Source organism: Lycorma delicatula, chromosome 10, assembly GCF_047948215.1.
Source record: "Lycorma delicatula isolate Av1 chromosome 10, ASM4794821v1, whole genome shotgun sequence".
In the NCBI taxonomy this organism is placed as follows: Eukaryota; Metazoa; Arthropoda; class Insecta; order Hemiptera; family Fulgoridae; genus Lycorma; species Lycorma delicatula.
The window spans coordinates 15,939,813-15,958,942 of NC_134464.1; the positions used below are offsets into that span (position 1 = coordinate 15,939,813).

The 19,130-nt window shown below is 31.9% G+C and overlaps 1 protein-coding gene across 3 annotated transcripts in view; it reads right to left on the reverse strand.

Moving 5' to 3' along the window:
* LOC142331348 (odorant receptor 2a-like) overlaps positions 1 to 9,888 on the reverse strand; it is a 45,071-nt gene extending 35,183 nt beyond the window's left edge. For 2 of the 3 annotated variants that reach the window (XM_075377185.1, XM_075377184.1), the window contains exon 1: positions 9,757 to 9,888. The gene's annotated coding sequence lies outside the window, so the exon portion shown is untranslated. Of the gene's footprint in view, positions 1 to 1,471; positions 1,523 to 7,894; positions 8,039 to 9,756 lie in introns of those variants that run through there. The other variant, XM_075377183.1, reaches the window with a different exon arrangement.
* Positions 9,889 to 19,130: the final 9,242 nt, after the last annotated feature.

Consider the following 19,130-nt stretch of genomic DNA (forward strand, 5'->3'; position numbering starts at 1 on the left):
TCTTTTGATACTGCAGTTACTTTTATTTCTAACTTTTTTAATAATTTTATGTAGATCTGGCATTAAATGTCATGTGAAACACAGAAATTTTGTGTGGCAAATTACAATATAAATGCAATAAAGGAAACGAAGTATAATAAAGAAAAGAAATTTAGTAGTGTTACATATCAAGATATGCCAGTATCTGGTCAATGCCTAATTTGTTTCTGATATATATATATATTTTATTTGAAATATAAAGTACAAAGACACACTAATTAGATAAGTTAAACTTGCCATATTAATTTCCATTGACTGTTTTTCGCAGTACCCTGCATCTTCAATCTGCATTAAATTCTATTTTTATTACATTAAAACTTATTCTTTTTAATGATTTCTCTTTTTTAACATAAATTATTATGTTATCTACTGTGAAATTTTAAATGATATTATGAACATAAATGTAGTTGTGAAAATATTTATAAACAAAAAAAAATACAAATCAATTAAAAAGTACAAGTTATAATTTAATACAAACTGAAGGTGCAAGATACTGCACAAACCGGTTATTGGAAATAAATGGTAAGTATAACTATTCTAACTACTATGTTTAGGTGGTTTATATTTCATATAATGTTAAATTTTATATATATATATATATATATATATATATTCAAATTTTGTTAGTTACTGCAATGAAACTTCATAAGATTATCTTGTACATTTGTTGGCTTATATTTCAAGAAGACTGTTATTCATATTTTAAACTTTTCTAATAATATTTTAAGTATTTGTCAGTTAACAGTACATCACTTGATTTTTTCATCATTGTTAATAAAATTGAAATGCAATATATAATTTAACTAAATTATTCTTTTTGTAGACAACAATTATTTGCCAATGTAAAGAATAGCCATGAAAAGCAATTGATTTTGAGGCATTTCATTGTGTAAAATAAAAGAAATAAGAATCAAAATTATTGTCGTGACAGTCAACTTTCACTTAGATACCACCAAACATTTAATTATAATGAAAATGAATTTTATCTACATTTACAGATAGAGAGCGGGTTTTGATTGATAAAACAAAGCGATATCTTCATTTAACATATTATTTTAATAGAAGATATACTGTGTGAAAATTTAGAAATAGTTTCATAAGTTTTTTTTTTACATGGAAATTCTGTTTAGTCCTTTATTGTTTTGCCTGACAGCAGTTTGAAAATTGAATAAAACCATGCTCGCACTTCTTTGTCAAAACTTGTTGTAAAATATACTTACAAAGTAGATGGTACATAAATATTTCATGAATTTTAAATACCAGACCAATCAAAGCAAGTGGAAACCTATATAAAATTGTAGAAATAATAAAATAAATTATGCAGTTCATTCTATAAAATTATTAAGTATGATTTAAAAAAAATAATACAATAAAAATTAGTAAAAGAATCAGGTGGTGTACTTAACAGACATCCTGTATTGATTTTTGTTACCATTCAACATTATTCTTAGCTTGGCCAAATAGGTTCATATAACACACATTCCTGGAACAATACAGATCTGTTACCATCTATATCAGTGAACGTTAATTCAGAATAATTTTTTTGCTTCTATTCTTGGTAAAAGTGCTCTGATCTTGTACGAGAGGAATCCCAGCTGCCTTAAAATTTCTTTGAGGGAGTTGTCTTGTTTAGCAATCCTCCTGTGGATTACTCCACAGGATTTCTTTCTAATCTCCACTTTTTTCCTTAATTTTCTTCCACATTGATTTATTAAAATGGTCTTTTTCAATGATTTCTCACTGGATATCTAACGATGTGGGGGATGTAAAAAATCCAGTGTTCTTTGTATCTATCTAGTCTGGAGGAAGGTATAGCTTTTCTTGTGTACCTACCTAGCTAGCGATTCTATTTCTGTAAAAATTGTCTATATAAATACTTCTACCTCAGATGAAATATTTAAGGAGTAAAAATGGACCACCTAATCATTCATTCCTAATAAATATTTTTGTTAGAAAAAGTTCAGTGCTATCATACATGAAATGAATTAAATAATTAAAATAAAGCTATATTAATTTCACAACCGCTAATTGAATTTGTCTTATTTTCTTTTGTTTCAGGTAACTCAACGGTTCATTTAATATTCTAAGGGAGAGCTGCCATGTAAGTGGCCCTCCTTACATTGTGGTACTCCCTTTTTCTATAGGATAATTTTCTACTAAAGGTACTTACTTTTGTTGTTATTGTTTAATATTATAAATTTTCATGTTAAAAATAAGTTGTGTAGTTTTTAAGTTGATAGTATAATATTCTTATAAAATCGCGGTAGGTGCCTAGTCCCAGTAGGGTCCCCTGATAGGAAATTTTTTATGTCTATTTTTGTGTATGTTTCTATTTCAGGTTCAACATAAATTTTACATTAAAATTACTTAGATAAGCAGTGTAAATTAAGTTTTATGAAAATAGATATAAATTTTGTATATGCTGTGTATGTTTTTTCAGGTACAACGTAGATATTATTTTATTATTAGTTAAGTCGCGTCCGCGATCCCAATGCCTAGTCCCAGTAGGGTCCCCTGATAGGAAATCTCCTTTAGGGAATTTTTTATGTCTATTTTTGTGTATGTTTCTATTTCAGGTTCAACATAAATTTTACATTAAAATTACTTAGATAAGCAGTGTAAATTAAGTTATATAAAAATAGATGTAAATTTTGTATATGCTGTGTATTTTTTTTTTCAGGTACAACGTAGATATTATTCTATTATTAGTTAGTTAAGTGGCGTCCGCGATCCCAATCCCTAATAGGGTCCTCCTCCCTAAGGGGGAGGTTTTTTAGTCGGTGAGAGCCCGACACTACCGTCTGTTGCGGGCGCAGACGGTGGCTGATAAAGCTTTTTCCTCCTCCTACGCAAAACAAAAAAAAAAAAAAAAAAAAAATTATCAGTTCATATTAAGTGCATTACTAATCTTTTTGCCAAGTGATTTTGAGTTGTAGGTGCTGTACCGGGAGTACTTTTAAATTCATGGAAGCTGTGACAAGAATAAATTGTTACTGATTCTCAAATATAATATTGAAAGCGGAAAATGGTTATGGAAGATAAAAGAAATTTTAGTTAAAGTGACTATCAACCGTAGTTTCAAATCTGGATTGAATAAAAAGTAAGTACTGTAAATGTCTAATAGAATTTTTAAAACGCAGCAAAATATAAAAAAAACACATCTAGAATTGGGCATGGTGATTTTAACAAATATTGGGTGCTGAATTCAAAACTTATAAAATTTTGTGTAATAAATTGCATTCTAGCGTCCCATCTTCCTTGGTAGTGATGCTGACGGAAACGGTCTCCCTGCTCATCACTGACAGAGCACAAATTTTCAGGAAAAAAGTCTAGGTGAGACTGTAGGAAATGAATTTTTAATGACATCCTAGTACTAAATATTTGTAGTTTTTTAACAGCTTCTTAACCATAAACATAGTTTTCATCTTTTCTGTTGCCTAAAAAACACCAACCATGTCTCTGAAGGACTTCCATGCAGCTAATGCATGATAAATAACAGGGCTCATCGTTTCCTGTTGAACCGTTCAGTTACTGAGCACGATATAAAAATAACATGAGGCACCCAGATTTTATCTTGATCCCTGAGTGCGCAATCAAAATTAACAGGCAGTTTTTATCGATTCAGAAATAAGTTTTTCTTTGAGATTTTTACATACATTTACCTCTAATGTAACAATAATTGTCTGGATATTTGAGCATCCACCAACTTCTTCAATATTAAAAAAATCTCTTCAATATTATAAAGAATTTATGAAAATATAGCAAAACACTAATAACTGTATGAACACAACACACAGTATAGACAATTGAAGTTAGACTGAATAAAATTTTAAGCTCTGTAGTAGGCAACAACAGATGTCTGTATGATTCGGCTGAATCACCCAGCTTTTGACCCAGTTCTTAAGAATCCTAATATGAGGGAGTATGAGGACCGTTCGCATTGTACTGCGCCTGTGGGTGTCTGTACACGATGTCTGCTGCAGCGTATGAGTGTTGACTCATACGCTGATTTCCATTGACTCGTTCTTTCCATCATGTCCGTGCTCGAACCCCCCGTGGAGAATAAACCATGTAAATTTTACGTTTCACCTTACAACATACGATAAGCGTTCCACGCCACCTATTGTTTTCCGGCAGATGTTTCAGTTTCTCCTCGCCAAGTTGAACCCAGGCGTGGTGATATATACTGATGGGTCGAAGTATGGCGGTAACGTTGGTTGTGCTTTTGTTATCGATGAACAGTCCTATATGTTTGGCCTACCCGGTGTTACGAGTGTGTTCACCGCGGAACTACTCACTGTGGATAGGGCTCTAAGTATCGTTGGCCCTAAATATAGGAGCATTCTTATTTGCAGTGACTGGTAAAGTGCTCTCCAGGCATTGGAAAACCTTTATTCCAAACATCCTGTCATTGACATTTATGATAAAATCGCTGAGTTAAATAAACGCAACAGGGAGGTAGGTTTTTGCTGGATCCCCAGCCATGTTGGAATTCTAGGTAATGAAAGAGCAGATTCTGCTGCCAAGGAAGCGTGTATTAGCCTCCTTTCACCACCCGAATTAATACCTTTGATTTTATCAATCATATAAAACAATCACTGCGAGCGAGGTGGCAAAGTGACTGGACGGCTACCGTCGATAATAAACTCCAACGGATTAAGGATTCAGTGATGCCATGGGGCTCCTCTTGCAGAAACTTTCGTCATGAGGAAGTGGTCCTCTGCCGGTTACGATTGGGACATACGAGGATCACACACGAATACCTAATGTCAGGAGAAATGTTTTAATTATTTAAAACAAATAATTTTTATTAACTATTTTACATCTACAATGATATTAGATTATAAGAATTAATTACATTTTTGTAAGTAGAAGCAAAGTATATAATGCGCTAACACCAATCAGCTATGCGTAATCTAATTACATGTTCATTCATTTTAAGCTGGTAAAAGAGTAGCGATGAAACACATGATGTTACTCTTCCCAACTGTGAGGTACATTTCGCGAATAATTTTCTTTGACCTAGCAGAAGTTTTATCTTCAGTTATTGAATTACATAATCTGTCACAATCGCAATGTAGTGATGCATATAAAGCACAAAAGAGGTAAGAGGTACAATTGGTTTCTATTTCATTGAGAATAATTTTCATACACGACCAGTCCCAGTGGTGAACGGAGTGAAGATGTTGCTTGTAGAGCTGAAAGATTTTCTGCGTTTTAGTGGGCTTGGCCTACTCTGTGTAGAAGATGATGGGCAATTGTTTCAGTCCTCACTTTCCTTACTAAGCCCGGCATGAAATTCTTTTTTCATGAGAATGCCAATGCTATTTTGTGGGACAAGCATCTCGTATCTTGTCGCATTCAATATTTTGTTTACAGCAAATGACATATATAAATGATTATAATTATTTTATTGATTTATTTTTTCAAAGTACAATTTCTTCCTAAATAACTAGAAATAAAAAAAAAATTATCATAACAGCTCCGGTTCATGTTCAGCTGTTCTTCATGATTTTCTGGCACCATGACTATGTCACTCATAATATTAGTATAAACATGAGATTATCATCAGAAGATTTTAGTTTCACTGTATGCTTGCTCATAAAAATGAATTACAAGTTGGAAACAGCGATATCATCATGTCTTTCATCAATTACTCCTTTACCAGCACTAAACAAAATGAAGAAGCAGTTGAACAAGTGATTACATAATAAATTCCTGATCTGTGACTTCTGTGTTATACAAGTCATGCAAGATACAAGTGATACCATATAAAATTGATTTCTTTACATTTATTATGACACAATATAACCATTCAATGTGAATTAGAGTAAAATTATATAATAATGTGAATTAGAGTAAAATTATAGCTGATATTCAGCCCTGAGATTGGTTAAATCTCAGGGCTGAATATCAGCTATAGTTTAGTTACCTTCATGCTGATAAGCAATAATTTTGAGGCAAAGACATCAGAAAAACAATTAAAATATCCATTTTCCTCAGCAAGCCTAACTTGTAATGTTGAGTTTTTATTAAGACTGGCTCAGCATTTTTTTTTTTTTTGGGAATAGATATGTTTCATGTCAGGTTATCTGTGAATTGTGACACCTTCAGAGACATAAAAATATTAATTATTATTATTATTGTGAATTGGACTTCTTGAGTCGATTGGAACCCCTTTTCCTCATATAGATTCCATGAATATCAATTACATCTTTGAACTTCGTCTTTGATAAAATTCTGGATTTATCTCTTGTACTGAGGCAATAGCTACTTTCTTAATGTCCCCTTAACAGAATGATATCTTCTGCTCATGAAACTTATTTCCCAGGCAAATTATTATATTAAAAGCACAACATACTAGACTTGGATATCTTGATGAATTAATTTACATTTCTTATAATTTAATTCACTGAATTTCTTCATAACATAAAGCATAAATATAATTTTATAATTTATTTATGGACTGTATTCACAATTATCTGTGAACTTATCATTAAACAAATAATTATACTAATACAACTTGTAGACTTGTTTGTTATTTATTTGCAATAATTTAATAATAACTACTCTGGTAACTTTTTCTTTTTCAGCAATGTCAGAAGGAGTTACTGATATGGAGGACTTTTATCCCAGAATTTAATCAGAATAGAATCTTCATTTTCATTAAATTATATTGGAGAAGAAACTGTAAATCTGTGAGTTTTTAATTTAATTATTATAATGTATATAATGTGCAACACAATAAGTAAAAACCATTAAAAAATTAATGTAGAAAAGCGGTAACATCAACAAACATTTAAGTGTCCAGCAGCTGTTAAAAGAGGGGAAGACAATTGTAACAAAAGATTAGAAGGGCTCTAAGAAAAAAAATTCCATAGGTTTTTTAAGTTCAAAGAAAACATTTAAAAGGATTACGAAAACCTGGGATTAACTCATCGCTCCTTGATTCTACAAATTTTTATTTACTTTATTATATTTGAAGGCTTAGCTCTATATCATAGTTTATAAATATAATTAAATTACCTTATATCAAAAATTATTTGTCTTTAAGATCAATACAATATTAGTAATTAAGCAATTAATTTGGATAATATCGAAAGTTCCAAGTTAACTTTAAGTCTTTTAGATTAATTACTTCATATAAGAAATGCAGCATATCCTGGTGGGTTTCAATGTATCTACCAAAGAGAGAAACGATCTACTTAATTTTAAAGGGAACATTTTTTAAGTTTTTTGGGATAAGAGTGACATTTACACTTTCACTGTTGGGAAATTTTATTTATAATCACCGACATTTTTTAGCGGAATTTACAAAATTTGCTGGAATATTATAAGTTTCAAACAATATAAAAATCACTTTTTTTTTTGAACCCTTTTTTTGAAGTGTTAAGAGACTCAAGCTCATCAAATGAGCTCTTTAAATCATTAATTCACTTTCAGGCATGATTTTTATTTGTAACTTACCTGTAAATTATGGTAGAAAATAATCTACTTTGTTATCCACTAAAAATTTCTGTACCTGCATTTGCATGTAGAATCTGCCGTAACTTCGTTTAAAATTATATTTTAATAAATGATGTCATTTTGTAATTATAAAATTTTTAACAGTTAAGCCCAAAAATATCATTTTAATAGAACATATGAGATGAAGAGGTAATAATAATGATTTGAAAATTAACATAATCATCACAGTTTACTTATTAACGAGTAAAGAAAAATTTTATTTTAAACCAAACTTTTGGCATTTTGTAATATTGTTCAGGACAGGTACAGTGGTGGAAAGATTTGTTATCACACCATAACTTCTAAAAAAAAATGAACAAACCTTCCAGCTGCTGTTGATGTAACCTACCATTGACATAATCTGTCAGTTCCAATCTATTCTTGGCAGTCATATAAAATACACTTTCATGATTTATTACACCTTCAAATCTAACATTTTTCTCTGAGATCATTCTGTTATTATGTAGCATTACTTTGTTCTTAGTAGTATATTACATTCTTAATTTTACAAATATTTTATTTTTCATTTTACCTTCAAATAACTTTTATGAACTAAAAGAAAACAAAAACACAAAAAAAAAATGGGGATATGGTGGTTGTAAGGTTTAAAATATTGTTACCATACATTTATATGTAAATTACAATACAATACTATTGCAAACAATAATTCCATTTTACAATTTAATTTAATCTTCACTGTAGTTATTCTCTCTTTTTAGAGCTTAATTTATTGTTAAATTTATTACAAAATGAAGCTTTATTTGTCACAAATACTAGTTTATCAGAAAATGTAATAACTATATAAAATATTATCAAGATATCTCAAAACTTACTGAGAAATAATTTTTAGAAAAAGAAAAATGGGACAGATAATATAGATAGATACATAGAACTTTTGATGGTAATAGATGAACTTTTATTCTGTTTTTCATATACTGAATCTGTTCTTAAAGTATGTTCTGCATTACCTATCAAAATGCTACTTGATCAGAGTAAGATGTGTATATTATGTACTTAATATCATACTCAAATGCGTGATAACTAAAAGAAAGTGTATACTTATATTGCTATGTTTATTCTTGATAAATATTATTGCGCAGTGTACTGACGGGGCAGCTTAACAGCAAGTGCACCATTATATTTATAAGGTAATCTAATTTTTATATTTCCATTAGCAGACATGTCTTAAAAGATGTAGTAGCCATTTCCCGGTTTTTGGAAAATATTTTAAATTCTTTAAGACAAAAAAATTTCATTTTCAATTTTCCGAAATATTGGAAAACATTTATTTACACCGATAAAACAACTTAGTAGCTGTGGTATCAGAATCTGAAAAGAAACTTGCTTTTCAAGTCGTACCTCACAAATTGTACACAAGTAGTGTTAATTTTATCATTTGCCAAGAATACACAGGTAAATTTAGGTCCTCGCTTCAAGATGTAGAGTGTGGAGCGCCTCAGGGAAAATTTTTTGCTTTTTTTATTGTTTATTAATGATCTGCTGCAAATTCTTGAGCCATTCATTACAACTCTTTTCACAGATGACACAGCTGTATCTATATCTAAAGATAATTAATAAAAATGGATTGAATCTTTCACAATTGCAGCTTTAAAAAATTTTCACTGGATGGATTGAAACAATGTAACATAAAGTATGGATAAAACTGCCACATTGTGCTTTTTGGTTAAACATAACATTGCACATTGTGTGGCCAGAATTCCCATTATATATATAGTAATTTTGTTGTCCACAAAGCAAAACCTTTGGGTTTTTTATTTGATAAATTCTTGTGGGATGATAAATCTGATTTTGTTTACCAAAATGGAGTGAACAGTTTTACTCTGAAGCATCTTTATAAACACTAAGCTTGTACTCATTATCGATTACTTTTATGCTTAGATATTTTCTCGTATAATGTGCAAGTCAAATTTGTGGGCTTTTTAAAAACATAACCTTTTAGAATAAAAAAAAGTGCTTTATTGAGGCATACTTTATGAAAAAGGAAACTGTATAATCAGTTACCCATCAGCTTATTTTACAATTAAAAGATTTAATTTTACAGAAACAATATTGTTCTGTTGATGAATTAAAAAAAGACAATTACATGATTTATCTGCGTCCACTTCTACATGCACAGATATTAGTATATGCTCAAAATGATTTTCAGTAGCGATTTCTTTACTATTAATATTTTATAATTAATTTATTTACCTTAACGTCATTTCATGTATTTGATTAAAAAATTAATATGAACTTTAAACACATCTATTTCGTTTTTTCAAATTTTATAATTTGTTATATCAGAAAAAAAGCATTTATTTATAAAGTAGCAAGTTAGGTTAAATAATTTGTTATAAAAATCAACCTTACCAACTGTTTATACTATATCCCTAGCGTTTTGGGTCATTTGACCATAATCAGGAGATAGGTTTTTTATTATTAAAAGTTTAAAATTAAAAACGTAAACAAAAAATAACAAAATATTATTAACAAAACAATTCGTCATTGTAATAACCAATAGTAACTAAATAAAAAATAATTAAATAGAAAAGGTTGGTCATAACAATATATTGTTGACGGTAGTTTTCACGTTTTAAACTATACCCATCTTGTCAATCTAAGATATTTATTTCATTATTTTAGTAGAATCGCTATTGTGTATAAAATTTATGTTTTAAAAAGTTAACTTAAAAAGTAATAGAACTTTAAATACATCTTTATATATATATATATATATATATATATATTTTTTAATTGAGATTATACCAACCGGGTTGGTAGTGGTGAACTTGTCTTTGCAAATCAGCTGATTTCGTAGTCGCGAGTTACAACTTTTAAATCTTAGTAATATGATTAGTAATAGAATTACCTTGTATTACTCATTATTTCAGAAGTAATACCCTGGGTGAGTACGGAGACTACAGAAAAAAATTAGAAATTGAGATCACGTTATATAGATTGTGTATATCAAAGTTTTTTCGTGATTTTCATACCGTATTATGCTTGTGAAATTAAAAAAAATAAAATATTTTATTAAATAAAGCTAAAATGTTTCGTTTGTAAATAACGGTTAATGAAAGATTTCGCTCGGGTTTCAGCAATCCCGGTGAAAGAGGTTGTACTGAAAATTTATAGGAAAATAATTAAGGCCAGAATTAGTGATTTCTATGGGTTTTTTAACCGTAAAAATAGAATAAAAAGCTACCAAATAGCTACCCTCCTCTATGAATCATGAGACCTTGCCGTTGGTGAGGTGGCTTGAGTGCTCAGGGATACAGAGTAGCTGGACCGAAGGTGCAACCATATCGGAGAGGTATCTGTTGCGAGCCAGACTAAGGAATGATTCCTGAAAGAGGGCAGCAGCTCTTTCAGTAGTTGTTAGGGGCGTGAGTCACAATGACTTAAATGGCCATATCACCATCACTCAGTCCTCTGAGTACTGCGCAGCTGAAAGCAATGGAAAACTACAGCTGTTTTTTTTTTCAAGAAAATGTGGGTCTGCATTTTCACATAACAATAATGGAGGCGCTTCCTTGGTAAAATATTCCGGAGGTAAAATAGTCCCCCGTCCGGATCTCCGGGTGGGGACTACTAAGGAAGGGATCACCAGAAAAGTAAAAAATAACATTCTACGAGTCTGAGGGTGGAATGTTAGAAGCTTAAAAAAGGTTGGTAGGGTAGAAAATTTAAAAAGGGAAATGGATAGGGTAAAGGTGGATATAGTAGGAATTAGTGAGGTTCGGTGGGAAGAGGAAGGCGACTTTTGTTCAGGTGACTTTAGAGTAATTAACTCAGCGTCAAATAATGGGCAGGCAGGAGTAGGTTTCGTGATGAACAAGAAGATAGGGAGGAGAGTGGAGTATTTCAAGATGCATAGCGATAGAATCATTGTAATGTGGATAAAATCAAAACCTAAACCAACAATAATTGTTAACGTCTATATGCCTACAAGCGCCCATGATGATGATGAGGTAGAGTGTGTATACGAATAGATTGATGAAGCAATTAAACACGTAAAAGAAGATGAAAATTTAATAATAGTTGGAGATTGGAATGCAAGCATTGGAAAAGGCAAGGAAGAAAATATAGTGGGTGAATATGGGCTGGACAAAAGGAATGAAAGAAGGGACCGACTTATAAAGTTTTGCACGAAGTATAATTTAGTAATTGCCAACACCCAATTTAAAAATCATAATAGAAGAATATACACTTGGAAAAAGCCAAGCGATACTGCAAGGTATCAGATAGATTATATCATGGTTAAGCAAAGATTTAGAAATCAACTCGTTGACTGCAAAACTTACCCTGGACCAGACATTGATAGCGACCATAATTTGGTGATAATGAAATGTAGATTGGGGTTTAAAAACCTGAATAAAAGGTGTCAGATGAATCGGTGGAATTTAGAGAAGCTTGAGGAAGAGGAGGTAAAGAAGATTTTTGAGGAGGACATCGCAAGAGGTCTGAGTAAAAAAAGATAAGGTAGAAAATGTAGAAGAAGAATGGGAGAATGTTAAAAAGGAAATTCTTAAATCAGCAGAAGCAAACTTAGGCGGAATAAAGAGAACTGGTAGAAAACCTTGGGTTTCAGACGATATATTGCAGTTTATGGATGAACGTAGAAAATATAAGAATGCTAGTGATGAAGAAAGTAAAAGGAACTATCGGCAATTAAGAAATGCTATAAACAGGAAGTGCAAACTGGCGAAAGAAGAGTGGATTAAAGAAAAGTGTTCAGAAGTGGAAAGAGAAATGAACATTGATAAAACAGATGGAGCATACAGGAAAGTTAAGGAAAATTTTGGGGTACATAAATTAAAATCTAATAATGTGTTAAACAAAAAGATGGTACACAGATTTGTAATATGAAAGGAAAAGTCAACAGGTGGGTAGAATATATTGACGAGTTATACGGAGGAAATGAATTAGAAAATGGTGTTATAGAGGAAGAAGAGGAAGTTGAGGAGGATGAAATGGGAGAAACAATACTGAGATCTGAATTTAAGAGAGCATTAAAAGATTTAAATGGCAGAAAGGCTCCTGGAATAGACGGAATACCTGTAGAAATACTGCGCAGTGCAGGTGAGGAAGCGATTGATAGTTTATACAAACTGGTGTGTAATATTTCTGAAAAAGGGGAATTTCCGTCAGACTTCAAAAAAAGTGTTATAGTAATGATACTAAAGAAAGCAGGGGCAGATAAATGTGAAGAATACAGAACAATTAGTTTAACTAGTCATGCATCAAAAATCTTAACTAGAATTATATACAGAAAAATTGAGAGGAGAGTGGAGGAAGTGTTAGGAGAAGACCAATTTGGTTTCAGGAAAAGTATAGGGACAAGGGAAGCAATTGTAGGCCTCAGATTAATAGTAGAAGGAAGATCAAAGGAAAACAAACCAACATACTTGGCGTTTATAGACCTAGAAAAGGCATTCGATAATGTAGACTGGAATAAAATGTTCAGCATTTTAAAAAAATTAGGGTTCAAATACAGAGATAGAAGAACAATTGCTAACATGTACAGGAACCAAACAGCAACAGTAACAATTGAAGAACATAAGAAAGAAGCCGTAATAAGAAAGGGAGTCCGACAAGGATGTACCCTATCTCCGTTACTTTTTAATCTTTACATGGAACTAGCAGTTAGTGATGTTAAAGAACAATTTAGATTCGGAGTAACAGTACAAGGTGAAAAGATAAAGATGCTACGATTTGCTGATGATATAGTAATTCTAGCCGAGAGTAAAAAGGATTTAGAAGAAACAATGAACGGCATAGATGAAGTCCTACGCAAGAACTATCGCATGAAAATAAACAAGAACAAAACAAAAGTAATGAAATGTAGTAGAAATAACAAAGATGGACCACTGAATGTGAAAATAGGAGGAGAAAAGATTACGGAGGTAGAAGAATTTTGTTATTTGGGAAGTAGAATTACTAAAGATGGACGAAGCAGGAGCGATATAAAATGACGAATAGCACATGCTGAACGAGCCTTCAGTAAGAAATGTAATTTGTTTACATCAAAAATTAATTTAAATGTCAGGAAAAGATTTTTGATAGTGTATGTTTGGAGTGTTGCTTTATATGGAAGTGAAACTTGGACGATCGGAGTATCTGAGAAGAAAAGATTAGAAGCTTTTGAAATGTGGTGCAATAGGAGAATGTTAAAAATCAGATGGGTGGATAAAGTGACAAATGAAGAGGTATTGCGGCAAATAGATGAAGAAAGAAGCATTTGGAAAAATATAGTTAAAAGAAGAGACAGACTTATAGGCCACATACTAAGGCATCCTGGAATAGTCGCTTTAATATTGTAAGGATAGGTAGAAGGGAAAAATTGTGTAGGCAGGCCACGTTTGGAATATGTAAAACAAATTGTTAGGGATGTAGGATGTAGAGGGTATACTGAAATGAAACGACTAGCACTAGATAGGGAATCTTGGAGAGCTGCATCAAACCAGTCAAATGACTGAAGACAGAAAAAAAAGCTACCAAAACAGTATCTGCAATAGGTTTTAAGAAATCTGGGATGAAAATCAATAATTTAGAGTAAAAACCCGTTAATAACTTTGTTAAATGGGTAATAAACATGTAAAACCTTTAAATAAACTTGTAGAGAATGCAATTCTGAACAGAATGGTGCAAGATAAGTCGAATAAAACAAAGAAAGTTTAGAAAAATTATAATTCAATTTAGAAACAATACAGTAAGTCGTACCTACCAGTTTATAACAAATATTCACAACCAAGCCCACCAGTTTCAAAACTTCCCATCTATACTGCTTTTGTAGCTGTTTATAGTACTTCAGGGCTATTCTTAAGTTTCTCAGCAGCATCCATAATGCAAACAATTAATTCCTCATGAGAATGTATTTTTGTTTTATATATGATATTTCTCATCTGTCCCTAGATGCAGAAATCTAAAGGTGTTATAACAAATGTTCTTGGTACGCAGAAATGTGGACCTCCATGACTGATCCATTTTTCAGTGAAATGATTGATACATTATGCATTAGGTTTATTTATTTTATCTTTTTTTTTAATGCAAGTATTTGAATTACTATTTATATATCTTTGCAGATTTCATCAAGACAAGAGGGAGTACAAAGCGTCAAGTACCATAAAACAATAAAAGTAAATGAATTACAGTCAAACTAAAAGAGAATGATGTGAAGTTAAAGCAAAATTAAGTAGGAACAAGTCTAAAAGTAGATTCTATAGAAAGCCAAATGAATAAATTTAAAAAATAGAAATAATAAAGTCACTGGAGTTAATATATTAGAAGGAACGTCGAAGACAAAAGATGCAGTGAATTGTATCAAGTTAAATACAGTCAACAGAAACCGGCTGAGGAAGATCGATTGAAAGATACTGAGATATAGGAATGACAATAATTAAAGAAAACGGATGTAACCAAAAGTAAGGAAAATTTTAGAGAAAACAAAGCTGAAATGAAATAGCAAAAGTGCATATGATAACGTTTAGGGTGGAAGAAACATAGCAAATGACTGTACAGAATGTAAAGTTATAGTGCTGGTAGAGGAAATGAACCGATTTTGAAAAATCAAAATTTGATTAAGCATAGAGAGACTTGAACAAGAACTGAAATGTACAATCACAGTAACTATGTTGTGTATGCAAAAGACATGAGACCTGTGTTGGCTGTGTAATATGAGTCTGGTGAAGTACCATCAAGAATTTCAATAAAGTGTTTTTTTTTTCTATATAAAAGTAAAGAAACTCCTGGTTTCTTGTTCTTTGTACAAGAAATCAGGATGTATAACAGTTTTAGTGATTAGATATTGTAAGTACCTAATTAATATATAATTCTTATCATCTGAATTTCTGTTATTTTAACTCTTCTATCTGCTTGAATTTTTATACAGCTTCATTCTTGATGACCTAATATAGTCGTATGGAAAATCATTAGGAAATTATTAAAATATAAAATTATTAGTAAAAAATTATAAAGTGAATACAGAAAATCAATGTTTCAAGTAAAATGAAAAACATAATAATATATGATTTTGAATCTTGTTTTGTTTCATTATTAGATGTATTGTAATGTTTTAAATTCTTATTTGGAAATATTGTGGAGAAATTATTCATTAAGGTTATAATACTTAGTTTTATATTATGTAAAATTAATTTTTCTGTTGCCATTGAAAGTAACATTGTTAATTATTATTGAAAGTACAATATTTTTTTATATTTATTTGATTAATTTCTTTTGGATTTTGTTGTATGTTAAATTTATATTAAGAGATATTTTTTAAATATTTTATTACTGAAATACATTTATTCACTTTTATACTCTTTATTTATGTAAATAGGTTAATTGTTATTTCTTCTACAAAAAAAAAAACCTAAAAATATTTAAAGTGTTAATTACAAATATTTTGAAGAAAAACTTTCACGTTGCCCAACAAATATATTTTAAGGTACTAAAACTTAATTTCTTGTATATCAAAACAAGGGGTTGTTCTTATTTGTATTTATAATCATAAATGTGTAGAGACCATTGTAAATGTTTGATGGTCACTAATGTAGGGCTCCTTCCTGACAAGAATATGTTCAAAAAATATGAGATTTTTCTTTCTTAATTGATTTTATTTCAGAGCATAATATAATTGTAAGAACTTAAATTATTTCTGATTGTAACGTTTATTTTTTTGTACAATGAATGTTTTAAAATATTTTTGATGTTCTGACCAAGGTTTTACCAGGTTTCCCTTGGTTGTAAGGCAAATGCCAGAAGAGTTCATTTTGCTTCCATGGTTTGGGCTTAAATTTTTTTGCAAGTGCATATTACAATTTAATCAGAATAATAAAACAATATTTGTTTTGTTATAACAGAAATTTGTTCAAAAATATTTAATAATGATAATGAACATGTTATAAAACCATACAGGTAAATTATTTAAGTCTATTTATTCAACTTCACCTTGTATACCTTTATTTATTTAGAGTTTTTCTATTTGTGTAGGTACTCAAAATATAATATAGCACAAATAATTATACTTATCCCCATTGCCTATTACATCTAAAAGTAAATGAGGGGCAGAGCTTTCATAATTTCAACACTGTTGTGAGAACACCAAACAACTTTGCTCGACGTTGCCATTGCATGTATAGTACAGTAGCACCACATGAAACATTAATGACTGTGTTGTTTACTTAAAATGTTACCGATAATTATCAATTTTCTAATCTTTTATCAATAATTACTGTATACAGTAAGTAAATCAGGTTCATATACTATTCCTATAGTTCAACCTTTACAGGCCCTAATGTGTTTTATTCCATAATATTAAAAAATTGATTGCGGTTAATAAATGCAATTATTTTTATTTTTAATAGATTTTCGATGCCTATAATCAGACTTTAAGAAAAAACACTTTTTTAAAAATTAATATTCTATTTTTGATAAGCCACAAGCTAATCTTTTTAAATGATTTATATTGACACTTTTTAACATTATAATACTATCCTTTAGCCAACACAATAATTATTCTCTAATCACTTTTACATTATCTTGACAAATAAACAGTCTAATTATGTTCATCATTATGACATTTCATAAAACAATTATTTTTGTTATTGAAACACAAATAAAGTAAACACCGTGCACTTCACTTTTGTAAATCCTTTACAATTTGGAATTTTACTTTTTTATTTTTGATACGTATAGGCCCCAGTGTTCATATTTATCCAAACAAACGTCAGCTGGAGTATCAGTTGACTATTTTAATCTTTTCTTTGCTGGAACTAGTATGACCTCTAGTCGATGTTGTATTTATACCAATTTTACATAATAAGCTATCTCCACTCTGATGTCCCTCTCTTTTTGATGACTCTCTTTTTAGTTCATGGTAATTCACGACCATAGCTAGAAGATCGGGCGCAGGCAGTCTTGTCAACCGCAGAGAGGTGGATGATCATTGAAAATTTAAAGATTTCTGTGCCCTATACGAAGTTTATGCTTCTCAAGAGCGCAGACAAATTATCGTACAGTCGTAATCCCCATATTAAATATAAAGACTGTGTAGTCAGCCGAGTTAGAGTTCGTAAGTGCCTAAGTGTTTTGTTTGATGAAAAGTTGCTGTTTAGCAACCGCATTAGGCAAGTAGCGGTGGATGCCGTCTCAGTCTCTTACGCAGCGCCCGTTTGGATGCATATGTTGGATATGAATAGCACTTCTTCAAAATTTAAGGAGAGCCCAGCGCAGAGCCTTAATTGTATGCACTGGTGTTTTTAAAACAACCTCCTGCTATGCTACCACCGTATTGGGAAACGCTCTCTCAATCGATATAGTGGTGAAAGTTCGGGCAGCCATGTGAAGATTGCGAAGAGGCCGGGAGGCCGAGCTATTTGCGATGCGGTTTCGAGCCGGGCTAATACCGGAGCGGAAAAGGGATCACAATGCACCGGATCTAAATTTCGTTCAGATGCCCATCTCCCGCCTGCAGAAGAGTCTCAGAGCCTCAAAATGGTAGCATGGCATCTGGAATGGGACACCACGACTAAGGGAAGATCCTTGTGTAACTTTATACAGGATTTGGGGGGGATGGTATGCCTCGAACTCGTTTTTAAGGGCAACGGGTGACCGGGTGTTCACCAACTACATTAATTTGAACCAATATCTGTTTCGGTTCCGCCTGGCAGCCGATGAGCTGTGCGTCTGCGGGGAGGTCCAGTCAAATAAACACCTGATGTTTGACCGCCTGCTCTTGGGGGGGGGGTGCGAGCCGCCTTGGAACTTAGTGGTCAAGGGGAAAATTGGCCACTCACAAACGGTGAGCCAATGTGGTGGCGAGAGCCTCATTGTTGGACTGTGTGGGAGTTTCTAGATGCGGTTGCTTTGTTCAACCGGCATTCGTAGTTTGCTTAAGGGAAAGACCGCATTGCCGTGAGATGCTAACCCTGAATATGGCTGACCACCAGCCAATTATTATGGCTTCAAGCGCTATTTTATTGCGCTTGAAGCCTTAATAAGCCACAGGTACTTGCTGACATTCAGCGACCTAGGCGTGGCAGCGATTTGCTGCCTAGACGAAATAAATTTTATTTTGGATGTCATATATATTTTTAGTACTTGACGGGATGCGCCTAACCCATTTTAGCAAATATATGACAAGTGAGCGGTTAAGACACGTAAGCCGATGGTGTATGGCATTACGCTTAGTACAATCATGCTGTTAGGTAAGCTCTAGGAGCTAGCTATGTTAGGATATTGGTCACTAAACTGTTCGAGGCTCAATAGCCATTTGTGGCACAGATATTCGGTCTTATGCTTTAGGGCGAACGAATGGGGTCGTGGCGGGAGAAATGTCAAGCAAACCAAACCTTATACTTTTAGCGGTAGAGAGTGGTTAGCGTTCGATTTCACCGGAGGTAATCTTGGCGGGCGTGAAACCAATATATTTAATTGCGTCAGAAAGGCAATAGTGTTATGTCGCCAAGAATTTAGGTGAATTAACTTCTAACAAAGTTCGGAAAATTGAATAACATGCTAATGCAGCAGCACTACCATGTTAATTGTGGCAGGCCAAATGGGATGAGGCAGAGGGCACGACATAC